Source organism: Photinus pyralis, unplaced genomic scaffold (genome assembly GCF_008802855.1).
Source record: "Photinus pyralis isolate 1611_PpyrPB1 unplaced genomic scaffold, Ppyr1.3 Ppyr1.4_LG3b, whole genome shotgun sequence".
Taxonomy (NCBI): Eukaryota; Metazoa; Arthropoda; class Insecta; order Coleoptera; family Lampyridae; genus Photinus; species Photinus pyralis.
This window is the reverse complement of record NW_022170510.1, coordinates 10,241,465-10,262,248: the sequence shown is the minus strand read 5'-3', so window position 1 is coordinate 10,262,248 and position 20,784 is coordinate 10,241,465. Positions and strand designations below refer to the sequence as shown.

General features: G+C 34.6%; 1 long non-coding RNA gene across 1 annotated transcript; it reads right to left on the bottom strand.

Moving 5' to 3' along the window:
• Positions 1–4,056: 4,056 nt before the first annotated feature.
• On the bottom strand, positions 4,057–6,008 carry LOC116167176. Its single transcript, XR_004144472.1, has 5 exons — positions 5,683–6,008; positions 5,043–5,620; positions 4,798–4,984; positions 4,383–4,748; positions 4,057–4,334 (listed from the first exon to the last, which is right to left on the bottom strand). It is a non-coding gene; the product is annotated as an uncharacterized LOC116167176 (long non-coding RNA).
• Between the last annotated feature and the right edge of the window lie 14,776 nt (positions 6,009–20,784).

The window sequence follows — 20,784 nt, the reverse complement described above, 5'->3', positions numbered from 1 at the left end:
CTGTACAGTTTTGGTTTTTAATTTGTTGTCGTCGGAATGATCTTGCAAACGCGCATAACTCCTGCCTGACGCAATGACTATAGTGCGACTATTCCACCGTACGTGAGTTATGTCACATGGAATAGATAAAGTAATATTAGCCAGTGCATATTTTACGACTTGTGTGAGATGTCACATGTGTTAACACTCTTGCTCCATTCTATGTCCACAATACTTCAAAAACTGCAGGAGCACTCAACGAAATAGCTGATGAGCGACAGAAGATCATAATATATATCCAACTTAACTCGGGCAAGTCCATCACTTGCCTTCAAAACGTTAGGGCTCGGTAGTAAAGAGATAAATTCTTTTTTATTGCTTCTTGGTTCAAAGCTCATCTACGAATCTGCTAAGTGCAGGGCCAAAAACTACCTTCTATAAAGGTTTTTATTAGCAATTCAACGTGGTAAGACAGCCAGCATTAGAGGGAGATTACCACAATGACAAGAAATTAATTTTATTTTCAATCTACCACTAAATCACCATATTTTATATTATTATTTCGAAATTATTCATTAAACTTGTTAAAATTTACTAAATTAATATTTGTTTAATAAATTAGATACAAAAAATTAATTCAAATTAATGAAGTTTCTTATTTTCTCTTTTTTCTTATTTCCTCATTATGTTGTGGCTGGTGCCCTAAGCACGTGCTTAGTCTGCTTATGCATTAATTCGACCCTGACTCTTCTTCTAGGAGGTGTTTAAAGATCATAGAAGGTTTTACAGGCGCTCAAATGATTACAAGGTTTTTAAAGACACACTTTTAAAAAAGATTTTCAAGATATTAGATCCGTAAGGCTCGAAAGGGGTTTTGAAAGATATTCAAGATTCGAATATGAAATACTGTTAAAAATTAAAGGTTTTTCAATACTCTCAATATCTCTTAAAGGCCTGGTATGGACTTCAAAGACCACCTAGAAAGCTGTGAAGATCATTGAAGAATCTCGGAGAGAAAGCAGACAGGAAAGGGCCAATAAAGTTCATTAAATTGCCTTTTTTAAATGAGATGCAGTTGGGTAATCTTTTGAAAGATTTTAAGATATTGACGAAATTTGTAATACCTAATTATATATGAAAAAATGTAATCTTGGATTGCGCGTTGACGAGGTCATGCAAGTGAGATTTTCATACCTAGGCGAGAACAGTGAGGAATGCCAGTTCTCCATTCAGCAGCTGATTCATCTGATTGGGAAAGACAATCTACTCCACTGCATAATTATGAAAAATGGTCTTCAGACGAAATATGGAAACCAAATCACCATTTCAGAATCAAGGAATGGGGCTATTGTCATACTGAAGAGGGTTGGTGAGAAAATTCTGTAGGCAGTGGAGGTTCCAAGTCTTTCCTTTAAATTTGCGTAGGTTTGACGTAGGTATTTTTTGAGTCATTGATTCATCGATATAACGTTCTCGACATCTTTCCAGATTTTTTATTGCCTTCCATTCACAAAAGTGTTGTACCTATTCTTTTTCGTACGATAATTTCGATTTTTCTAGCAATAAATTGGATACTGCAACCCCAGCATCAATTAGAATATCTTGTTGTATGATTTCTTCGTGTTTGCCATTTCAAGCACACTTTCACGTAGTAAATTAGACGAATTTTCCGAGAAAGGTCGAATGTTTTATAACAGTAGGTACTTTTTATTCACTTGATTTGGGTTGTCAATAATTGTGTGAATAAAGTGGTATTATAAACATTTTATTTACCCTTTCGATTAGAATATTAATTTAATGATGAGATTCAATATTACTAAATGAGCCTTTTATTGTTTGGAACTGGAACAAACTATTTTTTTTTAACAATTTTAAGGTTTAACCCGCCTGAATACCATGCAACACAAATAACAGGGCGAAGTAAAAACGTTTGCATAGTTTTGTGCGCTTTGAGTTGCTGCAGAATTAAATATAATCGACACCAAATGTGTAATTTTGTTTCATTATTGTTTTCATTTAAAAAAAGGCAAAGTGCCAGTATGTACAACCGATTGGTTAGTTTCTATAATTCTTACGTAAGAGATTAATCAGAACTAGGTACTAAGCGAGCATTCGCCCTGTGAAAGGCAATATAAATTGTGTCAGAACAATAAATGCCCATTGTTTCCAAAATATCGAAATTCTTAAGGTATTTAACGTAATTTACAATCTTATTGGCGTCTTACGCCTTAATGGTCAGCCAAAGCAGTTCATTTTATCATATGCCCAACACTATTGTGAATGAACCCTTGTTCAGTTTCTTAGCCAAACACGAGACCTACAATTAAATTTTTCAGGTTGGTTAAGATTTATTGAAAAGCGGTTGTGACTAAAAAATGATTAAGAAGCAACCCTTCATTGTTTAAAAATCGTAGGTAGGTACCTACTTTTTGTCTATCGGTCCAAAAGTGTCAAGGTGCCAATGGTTTATTCAACATACACTGTCCGAAAGGATGGCCAGTATGGGCATTCTAAAAACCGCCAAAGATACAAATTTGGCTAAATGTGGAAAAGTTGCGCAAGTAAAGGTCCAAGAAGACAGCGTTTAGAAATGTCTGAAAAATTTTTGGTGTTTTAAATATTTGTAAAAAAGGGCATTTTTCGATTTTACGAACTATTCTTTTCTGGCGTTAATATTTGACCTAGAGCAAAACCAATGACATTTCTCAGCAGCAACTTTTAATTAATTTTTTAATGTGACGGTAGCTGTTGGAATTTATCATGAAAGCATAAAAAAGCATTAAAAAAAGCAGAAATCGAAGCTGTAAAAATGTGCGTTTGGTCGTTCTCTTAATTGTGTATTGTATATTTATTCATAGAGTTATGCAATATGCAGTGTTATCATTATAAAAACTGGTTGGGTTTTAGATAAAGATATTAGAAATTATCGTGTTTACATTATACTAGGCGAAATAAATAGCTGTTTAGTCGCCGGTGTTAGTGATAGAATGGAACATTACCTATGAGTAGGTACATGTAGTGTTAGTACCTAATTTTGTGATTAGACAGTGCACGGAAAAGGTGAAATGTTAACATGACGTGGTTTATCTCCCCGAGGAGTCTGTGTGGATATCTCACAAGTTGAAGCTGAAATTTTAAGTGGTAAGTGGAATAGCAATAATGAATACAAATTAGACGCCACCGAGGACGCCGCAGTAGAACGTTCTCTGACTCTACATTAAATATATGGCGAAGGATTCCAAGTCCACTAAAACTAAAGCCGATAAAATTCAGGACGGGGAGCAATTTTTGTTTAAGGCTCTCAGTCAGTCACCAAACAAACCTTATTGAAATGTTTGCGGATTTAAAAAGTAGTAATGTTGTTGCCTCCAGCCAAGCTAATTTAGATTATTGAAAAGTAACAGGTAATAATTGATCAATTGATTGGTGAAAATTCGGATGCAATAGATACTTGTTTTCAGCTAAAAAGACTCCAGGCATTGAGTCCCCTACTACACTCATTAAGTTTTTGAGGAAGACCGAGAAGATTGAGTTTCTCCAATGTAGGAAGTTAAAAAGTGATTTGAATACTACTCATATAGATTTACATAACAATTCGCCTATATATACGAAACCCTAACCCCCGTAAGGAAGAAACTTCTGGCAATGGTGCGTAAATTCAAAATTCAACAAAACTGGAAATTTGTATGTGTAAATAATGGTAAAATTCATTTAGTAAGACGGACACGAGTAAAGTGTTTCCGATTGTCCCACAGGCACAATTAGACGATTTATAAGGTGTTCCTTAGTAACAATGACTGTTTTCATAATTTTTTGTAATATTTTGCTATCCGTAAGACTGATCTCTTCTGTTTTTCACTTTTAGATTATATTATTAGGTACTTAATTTTTGTATTTTTCTATGCATGATGATTTTTCGATCTTTTTTCTTCTATGTTAGACGGTAATAAGAAATAATTTCATTTATATTATCAGAATGTAAGAGGTTTTAAAAGGAAACGTAAAAATATCGCTACTCTTCTTTTTTATTTAATTAAACAAGATTAATAAGAATCAAGAAAGTAGTTTGTATCCCATTCATACATTATGAATGACAGATATGATCATACAAAATGCTGAAAGTCAAGCTTTGGTATAAGTAACTCGTTTGAGATATTGCTTTTTCGGTGGGTTTGAGTTTTCCTACTAAATACCAAAGGAGTATAAAACAAGCCAAATACTGTAACTGTACGACATTATTTATTTCCAGTTTCCCTTATGGTTCTTTGGGTCGCACATCGGAACCAATTTATAACTGCTTCTTCAAACTTTCGTTAGCTTATTTCTGGGAAACCTTTTATTACTCCTCAGTCCTCCTGCAAATTAATTTTTAGTTTTGGATTGATGGCGAGTTTTTGAATCACCTTTTATTGCCTTGGTAATGCTTAAATCTTTATTTTAGTTGTGCCTTTGTCCCGTCCACAAACATTGTTGTGCCACTTCAATGGGAAAAACAGTTGACAAGCATCTCCCCACGAAATTTTTGGAATAGGCAGCTCATCTTTCGTTATGATATTCCCACACTTACCACCTCTTTTCATTTGATAGATTTCCCAGTTCCTGTATTTCTAAAAGTGAGGTACAGGGCAAAGACGATAATGGGTCATAATTATTAATTGTGGCACTGTGATTGGATAGACCTATTCTCTTTAGCATATCCATTACAAAATTGTAATGGGCCTGTTGTGTGGCTTTAATTTCCACCAAGTGGTTAAGAACTGATTGTTCAACTAAAACAAAATGTTCCATATTTTACCCTTACACAATTTTATTACTTACAAGAGGTATAGTGTGGGTTTTCAGTGATGATTACTGGAGCAGCTAGTATGTCTATAATACCCGTTAACATGTGATCCAGCGGATGATACCTACCCTGGATTCCATATAGTAGGAACAGTTTCTTGTCTCAAATCCTCTGCAAAATCCTCAATTTTATTCATTGGGGATTGAGAATCGGGAACTTCACCTAGAAGAAAGATTTGAACATGCAATACACAAATGAAAATTATGAAATGGAGCAATACCATCACCTAGTTTGCAGTATGTATGTACGATATGAGGTTAAATAAATACTGGATTATTACCCTCTTGAGAACCAGACCTGGACACTAATAATGACGGTAGAGCAGTTTAGTTTTGAAACAAAACATACATCCGAACCAGAACTCCTTGTGCAGGGGTGTAAGACAAGTATTAAAAAGGGGTTGCTTAAACTTAAAGAAATAGGTATATAATGACACGTGTTGTTTGGCCGGTATTCCCAAAGCTGATTGGTCCTGTTCAAACATACATATTAATTATCTAGCCCATAAAAAATGAGAATAATTTTCCGGCAAAAGTTTGCATAATTTAAGGTGAGATATAGCAAGGTAACCTAAATTAATACATTCGAAAATCAGGAGAAAACATGAACTAAGTAAATATTTTGGTTATTTATTTTGCAATGCAATTTGCCATCCCTGGACCAGTGTTCTTCTTCCCAACCTTGGATAGTAACTCCCTAAACAAGGATAGTCGTCCTTTAGTTAGGTCTTCCTTGATAACGACGGGCGTCCCCGTAAGAAGCTTCCTTTTCCTAATGATGTCTTGTTTAGGTTATATCCTTTAAATTTAATTATAATAAGTCACCAAACTTCCCAAACCGATGCAGGCGGTCTGTATCACCTTTATCCAACTTGACACCCATTCTTGTATTCAATAGTGAGATAACCTTGTCCGTTAAAACTTCGTTATCTTCTTCACGAACGCCAAATATCAAAATATTATTTCTATGGGTATACGATTGAGCACAGTAGTTTTTTCCCACACTTTTTCAGCGACGTAGGTATTTAACTTTTCAAAAATCCTCTCGGAAATGCTGGTAACCAACTTGTTGAAGAAGTCTCCATCTTCCAGCAGACCCTTGACTGTGCCACTGTATTATTGATTTCATGAAGTTGCGTTTGTTTCCGTGTTTGAGGCATATCAATAGATAGTAGAAACCGGAAAATTTGAATTACCTAAAATACAAGTATGGAATTGAGAGAGCACACAACAGCGCGTCTACTCTGCACTGAGCATATATGCGAATGGTCGGGATATCGGCATATGTTATCCTGTTATTGATAAATACATCCTCTGTTGTACATTTTGTACAGCCTTGATAGGAATTATGGCCTAACACGCACAAAACAAAAGTTTCACTTTTTCGCTTAATTTTTTCCACCGGGCAAAATATTAAATTCCAGAAAACTACTGGATAGAATAGACACTAATTATCGCTTTGATCTGGATTAACTTTTTGTTCGAAGCTCTGTTTTCCAGAACCCTAAATGGAATTACTTAGGCTCTAAAGGCCGCTTTACGTCGTACTGACCAAAAAACCAAGCTCTCGTATAAACTCTTCGGATGCCAAAACGAGACTCTCTCTGGTTGGCCCCAAAAACAGAATCTTACTAGCACCACGGCTCAAACACGAATCCCTTATTTCGTGCAAAGCTCATCCCCTCTCTCTATACTGAACTAACATAATTAGTTAATTTTTCTTGGTTTGCCAACTCTAAGGTGGTCTACAAAAACGCTGATATGACAGAAATATACTTATCTCTTTCCCAATTAAACTTCTTTCGCAGTGTAAGATTTGAAACTTAATACGACCTCTTTTAATCCCGTAAAAAATCTCGTCAAATGAGAACAAAGGCGTTATTGCTAGAGTTGACAGAGATGATAAATCGCTCGTCGGAATCCAATCGACAAAATAAAAACTTGAATACGACATAATGAATATTATGTTTGGTGGAATATTACTGAAACCTTGACCATCTTTAAACTTGAAAACTTTTCCCTCCGCATATTTTAGTGGAAAAACATCGCAAAAAAATTATGCAAAAAAACCCTCTCGTTACAGGGTACACGACACCAGAAGACAGTAACGTTTTTATTAATAATGAAAACAGAATAAATTTAAAAATGTGCAATCACGTTCACATATTTTCCCTCCCTTGTTTTCTAAGGGTGTATACTGATAGACGTGTTTCCAAAACAATGAAGATCACGAAGAAAAGATAGCAATGAGAGTTGACCATTAGTAACCTGTTAGCTACCTATCTATCTACATATTTATATTTTAAATAAAATATGTATCGGTATAAAGAGCACATGATTTCAAAATTAATAATCGTTGGGATAAATCTAGCGTTGCCGTACATATGCTTGAAAATAGTCATATAGTTGACGGTATTTGTCTAGTTAAGCAAGTAAATATAGTAAAAATGAATTAACTTGCTTCCTAATGAATAATGATGCAGAGGAAAAATACAAACTGAAAAATTTCGAAAAACCGATAATGGAGAAAATTACATTTGAATGTAGGGGGGGCATTTTTTACGAATAAACCGAGCGTCCAAAATATTTCGTTTGAGAACTACTATAATATTATGAACATTAATCACTGCTGCAGGGAGATAATGTAATTGTTAAAATCAAATTTACCAACATCCGTCGTGTTTTGAAGATTTTATCAATATTCTCATACTTTTTAGGTATTTCACCTTTTTTCACCCACCCTTCGTATGATTGCAATTTTCCAATCATTCTTTGTGCACTTTAATGGGGGTCTACCTATAGGTATAATATGCCTTAACCTTATGTCTTGAACGGTAGGCAGGAATTTAATAATATACTTTGAATAAAAATTATCAATAATTATTCAAATAAAAAAAATATGTTATCGAACCCAAAAAAATATTTTCTAATCACATTTAATTCGTAGTCTGACTCCTGGCGCTTCTTCTCCAAAACTGATATTTACGTGTAACGGTTGTCTACGGCGATTTTAAGAAATAATAGAAAAAGCGTATATCGAACCGAGTATTTTCTTTGTTTGTTGTTTTAAAATTGTAGGTAAATCGTTCCGTCCAGCTTTTATCCGGCTTATTTTCTAGTTAAATTATAGGGGCTGTTTGATGAAATCGTGACAGCTAAATGAGAGCAAAGTCGGACCAGACGTACGATCTGATCCCAGACCCGCAAGCCTTATTCCGCAAGCCGCTCACAATTTGTTTCTTGCACAAGAAAATTAGTCTTCGGGAGATAATCCGAAAACCGACGGCTATTAACTATAATTGCACTAATTTTAGAAAATAAAAGGGAAACGGTAAAAAAATACTCTTTGACGCGCTCGATGTAAAAAAGGAATTGCGAGGAACCAGTAAAAGAAAGTATTTTGCATTCGATTGCCATGGGTTTTAATTATAAAATCAACGTTATTTAATTATTGCTTATAAGAATAAGATAATTAGTGTAATTGATATAGCAGGTGGTATTTTAAGTTTAATTGGGCAAACTGCACCTACCTTACTTCTTGTCTCGGCGCATTTTTAGCGACTTTTTGCTGCATTATTTTAAGAGGAGATAAATTCGGCACTTTTTGAAGGTAGATGGTAATATGAGGTGGGCATAACGTAATTGGAGCTGTTCTACATGCATACCTAAAATGCATGTGAAATTTACAGCAATAGAATCTTAAATGCTGTTACGCTCGCCAAATTTGAATAATTTCGAATTTGTTTGCACATTGTTGAGGAACTTCACATCCATTTGAAGAGTATTGCACCAACATTGCTAGCAACAAATACTGGACAAGTAAATAGGTCCATGTATTGCATTGAAATCTATTGATAATGGAAGTACTGATGAGGAAGTGTCGATGGCTTTATTACAGTTTCTATAAGCTAGTGACAGGAAACCCATAATGTAACTGTGATTTAGTAATGGAAACAAAAAACAAAACAAAATCTCCATAAATCCATGGCCTACTATTTAAAAACCGTAAAAAGTAAGGTTTTTATTGTTGGTTCAGGGCTAAAATTTAAAAAAATATAGGTTGTGATACATCAATGTAATCAGGAAAAATAATGTCAAAACATTTACGTTAAGATATACAGGGTATTGCATTTAAAAAATACCAATTTTGGGTCAAATCTCAGAAACTGCGGGCAAAAATTTATACGACGCCACCGAATTCTACGTCAACATATCTAAAATACGCAGTTTTTTACCTTGTTTCTACCTTAGATGGGTAAATAAAGATACGATAACATCAAAAAAGTCAAACTTTTTGTTTTCACCCTGTATGTCCGAAACAACGTAGCGAAAACCGCAATCTCTATCTCTAAAAGCAGCTGAAATACACAATGCACAATTTCATTAAACTTTGAAGCATTGATTCTACAACACCTCAACTGGTACCACAGTGTTGACTCAGATTGTGCTTTGGTTGCTTTGGAAATTTTAATGCGTCCTTGAACATCAATTTGACTTTTTGCAAACGAAATGAAATATAAAATAAATATAGTGTTGAGAGATCTAGTTATTGCAATTTCTCTTTTTGATTTTCTTGATGTAGTGCTCCATATGATTTATTTCTTGATATAAGTAATAAAACTCGTTGTTCAAATAATTGAATTTTAATATTTCTTTAGGTTATCGATTTCGTTTTCATTTACGCTCTATATTTTCAGGTCTGATGATGAACCGGTGTATAAATCGATACCCAAAGACATATTAAAATTCAATTATTTGAAGAACGAGCATTCAGTTGTTTTTATTTCAGAAAACAAATGAATAACGAAAAACAAATGATTTTTTTTAAATGGCAGTGCACCTTTTCATTAGACTCATTTGAAAGAGATTTTTTTTCTCTTTTCGATGATATAACATGTTACTACTCTAATACAAATAAATTTTTTGAAAAAAACGTATTATAATCACATCAGTAACATTAATCTAGATATCCTACATCAAAATAAAACAAATGCACCCTGTAGTATATACTATTGTACTGTAGACCCAGTTACCTACAAGACATTTCACAGCCTCATTTTTAATAATAATAATAATAATATATTTACAAACTAACAATTAGGTAACAATTAAAGATTAAAAAATTCACTAGTGGTGTAGTGTAAAATGGGTTAAGAATAAGGTACTTTAACAGGTTTTGTTTGAACAGTTTTAGAGTGTCACAGCCTTTTAAGTAGTGAGGTAGCTTGTTATGCATTTGTACTCCAAGAACCATGGGAGAGTTCGCGGTTAATTGTCTTTTAAAAGTGGGGATTTGGAAAAGGTCATTATCACGTAAATTATAGCTATGTGTGTCCTTGTTCCTAATCAGTTTATGAGAATAAGTGAAGATTAATTTACAATTTTCAAAAATTAATAAACTAGGAACCGTTAAGATTTCCAGATCTTTAAAGAGATCTCTGCACGAATGAAATTTTGACACGTTTGCAATTGTTCTTATAATGCGCTTTTGGGCAATGAAAATAGCATGCGAGTGAGTAGACGAACCCCATAGACATATCCCATATCGTAGGATGGACTCCACAAGCGAGTGGTATATATTAACGAGTTGATTTAGAGTTAAGACGCGTCTGAGATTTCTAATTAGGTAATTAACCGAACTCAATCTAGCTGCGAGTTTGGAGCAGTGTACTTTCCAGCTTAAGTGGTTGTCAAAATGTAGACCCAAAAATTTAGTGGTGGAAACATCTTGCAGAGTGTTGTCCTCTATTTGTAGAGCGACAGGGTTAATGGTTTTTTGTGGGTGATGAAAACGAACATAATTGGTTTTGCTTGCATTTAGAACAAGTGAAGCTTCCTTGAACCAAACACTAAGCTTATGCAAGTAATTATTGCACAAGTTTGTGAGTAATTTCTCGTCCACCAGCAATGACGTGTCATCCGCATATAAGAAATGGGGTACTTCTGTCCCGAGGAAAGTGGGTAGATCATTTATATACAGCAGAAACAGCGTTGGTCCCAGTACCGATCCCTGCGGGACCCCAACATTTGTAACTTTATTCTGCGATTTAAATATTTGCTTGGTGCCGTTTACTAGTCCGGTAATAGAAACATACTGTTCCCTGTTGTAAAGGAAAGAAAAGATCCAGCCGAGTCCAACACCTCTGATGCCATAATTCTCTAATTTTAAGAGCAGCTTGTCAATGTGTACGCAATCAAAGGCCCTTGTAAGATCACAGAAGATCCCTATTGGACATTCTCCGTTGTCTATGTATTTAATTAGCTTACAATAAAAATTTTGTAGAGCGTCTGTTGTTGAGCATTTCGGTTGAAAACCAAACTGTTGTTTCGACATTAGTTGGTGTTTTGTAATGAAGCTTTGGAGGCGTTCAAGGAAACAATATTCAAATATTTTAGAGAAAGTATAAGGTATGTCAGTGGGGATATTATTGATGGTAAAATTTGTTTTATAAGTAGGTACTGGTGGTACCCCATTGAGTGTTTATTTTTTAATTTGGAAATTATAAGGACTGATAGTTCACTAGTGGTAAATGGAAGCAAAACAAATGTATGGGGATTATTGTTCATTTTTGGGATGTAATGTCGGTTTCTGTTTTGTGGATTATTATTTATTAGAGTTTGTGCTATATGACAGAAAAAGTCGTTAAAATGATTGGCTATATCTGTGGGTTGATTGACTGTTCTATTGTTGACCTCAATAGTCAACAGTGCTGCTCTTATTTCCACTGTTACGCATTGACTTCACTACTGACCAAATCGCCCTAGGTGAGTATTGTGAGTTTTCAATATTCATTTGATAGTAATGCATCTTCGTTTTCTGTATCAACTGTGCCAGTCTTTGAGTACGGTAATAATTCTTTGGTTCAGGAAATTGTTTTTTCATAACGAACAAATCGAGTAGTTTTTTAGACGATGATCTTATACCATTATCAACCCATGTTTTTGATGGGCCGTTCGCTTTATGGCGTCGCCTTAATATGGGAAAATTGGAATTAAATTTATTTGAGAAAACATTATGAAACCATCTGTATGCATCATTGATATCTCTGCATTCTTTTAGAGGGCACCAATTTACATTTTCTAGAAAGTTTTTAAATTTTAGCACTCTATTTGGATAGTAGGAGCGGTTAAATGTATATATTGTTTCGGATATAGAACCATTCTCAATATTACTTTGAAAAAGAATAGTTCTATGATCCGAAATACAATTATCTAAGGTCCTATATGACGCAGAGGCCTCAAAGTTTACATACAAATGGCCAAGAGTTCGATTTTCGCGTGTACTTTCATTGATAACTAATGTTAAATTAAAAGATCTCAACAAATTACAAATCCTCTCATACTCACAGATGTCTCTTACCGGATCCACATCAAAGTCGCCCGTTATTATTATATTATGACCAGGTCTATATATTTTATGTAATACATCATTCAGTTTTTCAATGAATATTGAAATGTCTCCCATCGTTCCCGGAGATCTATAAAGTGACAAAATAATTGTGGTAGTGTGGAGAGATGAGAACCAGTGCAAGCCACATATTGCAAAGTGTTTTTCTACACAGTGTCGGGTTTTAATGTATTAATTTGTTTTTGCTTCCCAGGATTATTCCATTTTCAGGAAAAAACTAACAAAATTCATATCCAAAAACAGCAAACATTAAAATAGCAATTAAATGTTCTTTGTTTTTGAAAATTTGAAAAATATTTTCGTGATAAAGTGATTTTAAGGGAATTCTAAGAATATTCTAATATCCTAATCCTAAAAGTTCCAAGAGCCCTGAAGGTGTTGCAGGTTCTAGATCTGTAATAACAGTCCTAGAAGGATTCTGAATATTCTAAAAATTTAGAATTCTATATACAATTTTTTAAAGTATTTATCGTAAAAGTTGCATCCTGTCTCTTGCGTTTTTTTATTCAATACAACACGTACGGTTACAGACGTTACAGCACATGAGTACCACATTAACGCATAAGAATATGTATGGATCAGTATACTATGCGATGAAAAATGAGTTGCTGTCGAGTCAATCAATTGTAACTTGGCTATCATTAGGTATATTTACCTAACGCCTAAAACGTTTATATTCAATACTAATCTACAAAAACTAAAAATTTGCAAGAAGCTGTTTAACTTTCCTATAATACGAAGCCGTATAAATCAAGAGCTGCGTTAATATCTACTAAACACTTCAACGGCGTCTAGTCAGTATTTACCTACAATTTATGATTAGTACCATAAATACACAAATATGTATAGGGATTTTAATTTGTTGTCATATATGCGTGTTTAAGTGCAACAGTCTGCAGAAGAGACGCATTCCTCCGTGCAGCACGCAACAGGGCGTGCAGGATGTGTTGGGGCCATCACGGCACATTTGGGGGCCAATTCTGCTGTATATTGCTAGTAATAACTTTACAACAGTTGACGATGAGATTCTGTAAAGTACCTACCCCGATGTACCTACTTAACTTCAATCCTTATTCCTCTGACGCGTGACAGTCGAGTCAAACGTGCACCCGTACTTAATAGTTGAAAGAGAAGCTCGGTTCTAGTGTGTTTGTGGAAATGACATTGAAATGGATACATAAATCATTAAGTACTAAGTAAGTACCATTCTTTGAGTCTCAATCCTTCTGTGTGATTAGATACCGTGAAAGCGCGAAAACGTTTTAAAAATGGTAGCGTAAGCGACTTCAGCGCCCTCATAAATTGTATATAACCCCCTCTATGCGGAGAATCGGTGGTGACAGCGCCATAGGCTAACTTTGAACGTTCTTTATTTTGTATGTAAAGGATAGTGGTACTTAACCTTATTAAAAGTTGTTACATGTTTCATTCATTTTAATGCAAAATACAAACTCAACAAGATTGATACTTGGTCATTGGTTGTACTAATTCTTAAAAAGTTGACGGTCAGCGATAAAATTTCAAAAGTATACCGCATATTAAATTAAAAGCAATAGACACCCCCCGCCGTAAAGAACGAAGAAAAATTGTTTTTCATGTTCACAACTGCTTTGCGAATGTTTGGACTTTTATCTGCTAAAGCTGTCCTCTACGAAAACTCAAAACATGCGGAAATATTTAATTAATTAATTACATATCAGTGAATGATTTTAAATATAATGCTTATTGCTTAACACCCCGTGTAAAGCTTAGGGAGAAAGTAGGAAGTCCTATCCATTGTCAAAATTACAAGGCGCATTATTATCTCTTATTTTCCAATCCTGTATCCTGTCCAATTTTTTCTAATTTTCCAGTATTGGAAATTGTGGACTTGCATTAAATGGATATAAATGTTGATCTCATTTACGATTTTAGCGCCTCATAAGTGCTTACAATTAATTTATTGTTATACGAAAGTTTGAGGAAATGATTTCGGAATTAAAATTTTGTACGGAGCTTTGAACAGATTAATTTCAAGTGGTCACGGTGTTAAAATAGCTTAAATTATATACGAGATTCATGTATTCTTAATTCTAAACTAAAACTATTATTTTTATTCATTAGTTATGGATCTTTTAACCACCGACTGATTTAACTTTTACAAGCTGGTTTCTCTTTATCGTTTGTAGAATACAAAACTTTATTATATAGCCCAAGCCATTAGAAAACTTCTGAAAATTCTGAATTTAACGTCAAAAATGGCAAGCTTCGGTTTTTCCCGTCGTTTCCTGTTGTGAACTTCATTTTATTTCGTGGTCCACGTTCCAATGACTGATGTCACTAGAATGCACAATGATTTGTTTTACTTTATATACCTTTGTCGTTAAAGTGATCACGTTATCTACTCTCACTGTTAAAGAGAGTTCTACTCTACTCATTCAAACCTATTAAAATTTCTATTAAATATCTGCTATAATAGTATATTAAAACATTAGTTTATAATGCAAGCGATTATGATAGGAGTGACAGAGACGACTATCATAATCGCACATTATAAACGAATGTTTTAAGCTATTTTGTAGTCGAGTAAACGCAATGGAAACCAGTTAAATCTTCATTTTTACAAAACTACGAAAAACACAAAATGGCAAAGTGTGACGTTTTTTCTAAACAATTAAATTTGCTCCAGAAAAACTACGAAATTAGTGAAAATGGGGAAGAAACAGGGCTTAGTTTGGTTCCCAGAAGACCTGAAACCTCTTAGCCAGAACAAGTTCTATTTGCTTACTTTTTGGACCAGGTATTACGGAGCCTTTTAATTTTTCTCATATTTATTCCCGTTTCTTTTATTAGTCGAAGGTTTACAAAGCCCCATCTTTATGGTGCACTTTTTCAAAGCTGAAATGTATGCTGCAAGTAAAAAATGACGTGGATACTGGCAGTTTCCCAAAATTGCTTGTCTTCATAAAAAGTTGTTCCATTGCTTATGTACCAGAAAATGCATTTGCAAAGGAGCAATTAACGGAGCTTTTGACAAAGGCGCCAAACGAAAAATATCTGCATTTGTTTTTTTGACAGTTGTAGAAAAAAGTATGTACATACATGTTTTACAGATAAATGCAACCCCGCAGAAATCAATACATTTAGACAGAATCCTACGAATATTGGAACGTATTTGGAGTTACCGAATGCTGAACTGTATACCATTCATTCCGAAGGACTTCTGCAACAATTCTGGCAGAGAGCGGTGCCGATATTAGGTTGTTTAAAAGACACGGCTATTGGGACAGTGACGCAGTAGCAGAGCAATGTGTGGCAGATTCGATGAAAGTAAGAAAAAATTGCCCTAGCAGTTGTTGGCATTTAAAAAAAATATGCCCCCCTTCACCATGTAGAAATACACCACTGACCACAAATTTAAAGTACGTAGATTGGTAGCAAACTTTTTATAATTTTGGATACCATAAAAAGGTTATCTTTGATAAAGATGTCTATCATAGGGATCTCGGAAACCATACATGACACTAAGATGGTCAAATTAGTGAAAAGTTGCGCAATGAAAGTCTAACTATCAGCTGTAGAGGAAACCAAGAATCCCGATTACTTCCCATGATATAACAGAAAAACCGAAATTCGTCGATTGTTTTTATTTTTTTCTATTTCAACAGATACAAAAAAATAAAAACCACTTTCTTATTGCCACCTTTTGAGCTCCACAAGACAGCGTTGTTCAATACAACGTTTCGTTTCGGAGAAATTGTCATCAACTGTAGTGATGTACGACACCAAAACAAAAACAAAAGTTCAAAACTGTCGGTTTCAACAGGATGGTGCTCCCGCGTACAACGCCCTTACCGTGCGAAAATACTACAGCGGAAAATTTGTCGGATAGGAACTGCCACCTAACTCAACCAACCGGAAGCATTCAGTATGATTGCCTGGTATCGTCTCCAATATGATTATTATCTTTCACTATTTTACTTTGTAGGTAGTGCTCTCGCTCGGTGTCTTGATTTTTGAAAATGTTCGTACTTCCAATGAGCTTTTTCGTAAATTTGCTTAAATTTATACAAGAAATGATAACTGAAAAGTATCTCTCTCTAGATCGGCGCACTACTTTGACCTTTTCGTATATTATTAGGTAGGTATACAGTCATTAGTCAATTTTAGGGGATGGTATTGTAAGCTGCAGCGAACCTCGAGAAGGAGAGGGAATTGGCCACGGCCAGCCAGGGGAAAAGGGTCTTCTGGTGGAACAGCCACCGAGGTTTGACAAAGCTCATATAATAAGGCAAACCCCTTTTTCAATAACTACTCGAAATTTAAATAAAATTGTTGAAAGTGAATTCAACATACTATTGCATTCAATCTATTGGAATTTTATATATACTTTTTCTAATATTAACGATATAATTGATTATTTTAACAAATGTTTATTATATGTTTTTGATGTTCATGCCCCAATTAGAACAGTACGCATAAGAAGAAAGCAACCGCCTTGGTTTACAAGTTGAGGAATTACACAAATCACGCAATAAATAAAGAGAAAAAAGCCTTTATAGAATATGAACTTAAGAAACATAAACCACAGCAAGTTTGGTCCGCTTTAAAAAAACTTGACATTGTTAATAAACCACGGAATACTGAAATTCCTTATCATCTTCATCTATGTATCCCCAACGAAATCCAATACTGCATTTAGCTCCGAGCCTAACAATGTGAATTACGATAAGTTAATAAACTTTTATAAAAATAATTCGGCTGATGACTTTCATGAACTTTTAGAATTTCATGCGGTTACGGAGATTGAAATAATGAAAATAATTTATAAGCTAAAATCCAAAGCGGTTGGTGTAGATGGTTTGAACATGATTTTGCTGTGCTGTCCATTTTTGTTACCTTATATATTACTTATATAATAAACTTTTGTCTAACTTCCAATTCTATCCCAGATGTATGGAAATCTGCAAACATTATACCTTTACCCAAAGTTAATCCACCTACTGAATACAAGGATTTAAGACCCATCAGCATTCTTCCGGTTTTATCGAAGGTACTGGAAAAGGTTTTGATGCAGCAAATGCGTAGCCACATCTTGAATTATAATATTTTACCACAAAATCAATCTGGTTTCAGAAGTGGATACAGTTGCAACACTGCTTTACTTAATTTAGTTGACGATGTGTTGACAGCATCAGATTGTGGTAAGTGTTCGTTAGTTGCGGTATTGGACTTTTCCAGGCCCTTTGATACCGTAATTCATAAAATATTAATAAGTCAACTAACTTTTATTGGGTTTAGTTCAAATCGAGGCCTACGAAGTATCGTAGGCCTCGTTCAAATGCATTAAGACACAAGTACCTTCATACTTGTAACTATGATAAAATTAAGTTTAGCACTAATCCTAGATTGAAATATTTACTTACTCCTCCATATCATAATACAACTCTATTCGAGAGATCCTTTACGTATCAAATATCTAATTTATACAACTCTTTACCGGACTGGTATAAAAAACTGGAGAGGAATAAGCGATGATTTTTAATAAAAATGAAATACACAATTATCGCAACAGTTGAATGAGAGTATTGGTCTTGAAGAAGGAACGATGTTGACGGAAATGACAAAGGGGTAGTTTGTTTCTCTGTTTTGCGTTTATAATGACACTATTCCGACATCAAAAATAGTGCTGGAATGAGTTTCATTCCAACACTATTTTTGGTAACTATTTTCCACAACTGACAGATTTTTAAGAACATTTGGTATTCAGTGGTTAGCATGCTCGTCTAAATCATCCAGGCTGACCATATATACGCGAATGTTCAATTCAAAGTTCTGCCTGGATGATTTAGACGTTAATACTTATCTCAACGGTTTAGTAAAATGTGGACTAATTTCACCTATTGTTATAACATTATGTTACAGTTATTAACGATACGGGTAATTGAAATCATTAGGTATTGAAAATTCAGTGTAGGTAGGTACTTAGATAAATGCACATTTAATACAAATGAGGTTTTATAACCTAACAAAATTACAAAACTAATCTTTGTCGCTAAATGTACAATTATTATAAACTTTTAGAATAATTGTGGAATTATTGCCTGGTAGCAAATTATGAACAGTCTCTTCTGCTAACTGTCGAAGCTCTGGAGGAGTGGAAGGAAGAATTTCTTCGCACATTATTCACTTTTTATTGAAAAAACTAAAATATACTGCACAAATTCGTATTTGACGCGCTTGTTAAATTGAATTTTTTCAAAATGTAGCGTAGCCAACTTAATTTCTTTATTGAAAAATTGTTGGTGTTGCCAACTTAATTTCTTTATTGAAATATTTATTACAGAAAATGTCAGAATTGTTAATTTTTTTAATACAATTAAAATGCTCAACAGAGAAAATAGTATAAAGCATATGTTGCAGAAGGCCTTTCTAGCACTCGTTCATTCGAACCTTCGCCGCTACGCGGCTCAGGTTCGAAACTTGAACTCGTGCTAGAATATAGCGCCTTCTGCAACTTATGCTTTAATATACTATTCCATCGAATTTTATGGAAAAATATGACATGATATTCATGGAATTGTAAATGATGTTAAATACCCATTTACTTTAATAGTTTGAAACTAAGTGCAAAGTAATCGCGCACCTGATTTGAATAGGCTTGGTGGCAAATGGCGCGAAATTCAAATCAACTAATAAACAAGCATTAACCCAACATTAACCTCACGTTTTCTAAATAAATTACTGTGACACATGTCATTTTCCTGCAATAGTCTCAAAACTTGAGCACTAGGAAAATTCCCCTAGAAGGTAACTAAAATGTGCACATCATGGCGGCGCCCATGCTAGGGCCATTTCTACCTCTATGCAACTGTTTGATCAGCAGTCCATCTTAATTTGTAAGTTCGTGAGGTATAAGCACCATCCATTAGTGGTAGTGTGGGACTTCCATACTAGTGTTCGTTCCCCGGGAATCGCTACGGCATACTCCTACAGAGACTTTATAAAGACAGTGTGGCCATATGGAGCATGTCAGCCTTGTTTTTTCGAATTTATGCCTGAGCTGATTGGTGTATTCGAATTGATTAATTTTGTTATGGTGACAATAATATTGTCACAATAGCTTCTAGCAAGGTGATTTTATCACCTTGGTTTCTAGGATAGTTTCGATTAATGAAGGGTCTCCTTTCATTATAACGTGCCGGCATTTCCTAGTCAGTTTCTATTGCCCGATATATCTCCGCAGAGAGTTTCGCTATTTTGTCGCAGTTCTCCTCACTAGAGCCATAGAGTAAATACAAATATATTTACTCTATGCTAGAGCACCTACCTTCGATGATGTTGTTATGGGAAATCACTTGTCTAAGTTCTTCCTTCAGTGTTTCTCTTTGAGGTCTCCACCTAACATATTCGAACACCGCATGGTCTTTAGCATCCCTCATCCCACAATCCTTTGGGTGTATGGCAATCCTGCCACCACTAATATTGCCTGTAGCTCAACGGTTCTTCGTTTCAAGAATTTTCGACTTCACTGCACCTCCCCACACTTCCGCCGCGTACAGATACATTGATTGAATCGCAATAGATACCTAGTATTTTCCTCTTTGAGGCTCTCGCTCTCCAGTAATATTTTTATGCGCCCAGTCAGATCGACTATGAGAGGGACTTTAGAGACGGTTAAAAATTGAATTGAAAAAAGACTTTAAACCTCATCTATTTTTTATTTAAAAAGGGTGTGCTGCGTTGCTACATGTTTAGTAACTCTTCATCAAGCGGCTTAAGATAAAATACGCAACGGAATTTACATTATAAATTTAAGTGTGGATTACACATTAGTAGGGTACCTATGTACTTAATATGTAGGGGAAAAATTGGACTTCGGACACACAACTTTTAAACATACACCTATTAAACTAGAATTACTAGAGATTAATCGTAAGAAATTAGAACCTTGTTTGGGAATGCTAAATGAAAAATTCTAACATTTTTAAAGGCAGATTTCATTTCTTCAAAGGGTCGTTAAATGAGTGTCAATTTTTTGATAGTATAATGGTTAAACCTAAACTTCTAAAAGAAATTAGAACTTGAAGCCTCCTTTTGGGGGTATTAAACGAATAAATGAATGAATTAATGAATTAGAACACGCGCTGTACAGATTTACGCCAGCTCACCTACTTTGGTGGAATGGACCGTATAGCGGCTTTCTTGCGTTCTTTATCACTTATACACTGTGGCCAAGATAAGGATGCGCGGGATCTCCACACCTATACAAGAGTTATTACAAAATGCTTTAAACTAAAGGCCACTCTATACCTAATTAGACGGTGACTAAGTTGTGAATGCCAATCCTTTTTAAGCTTCTAAAAGAAGTTAGAACTTGAAATCTCTTTGGTGTTAAATATAAGCTTCTTACAGGGTTGCTAAATAAAGAGAAATTTTTTTGTACAGTAGAGGCTAATCTCAAGCTTTTAAAAGCAAATTGCACCCGAATCCTCTTTTTGGGGGTGTTCAACAAATTTTTCTGGGCTTTAAGGGTGGATTTTCCCATCTTAGACGATGGATCAGTGAATCCACAT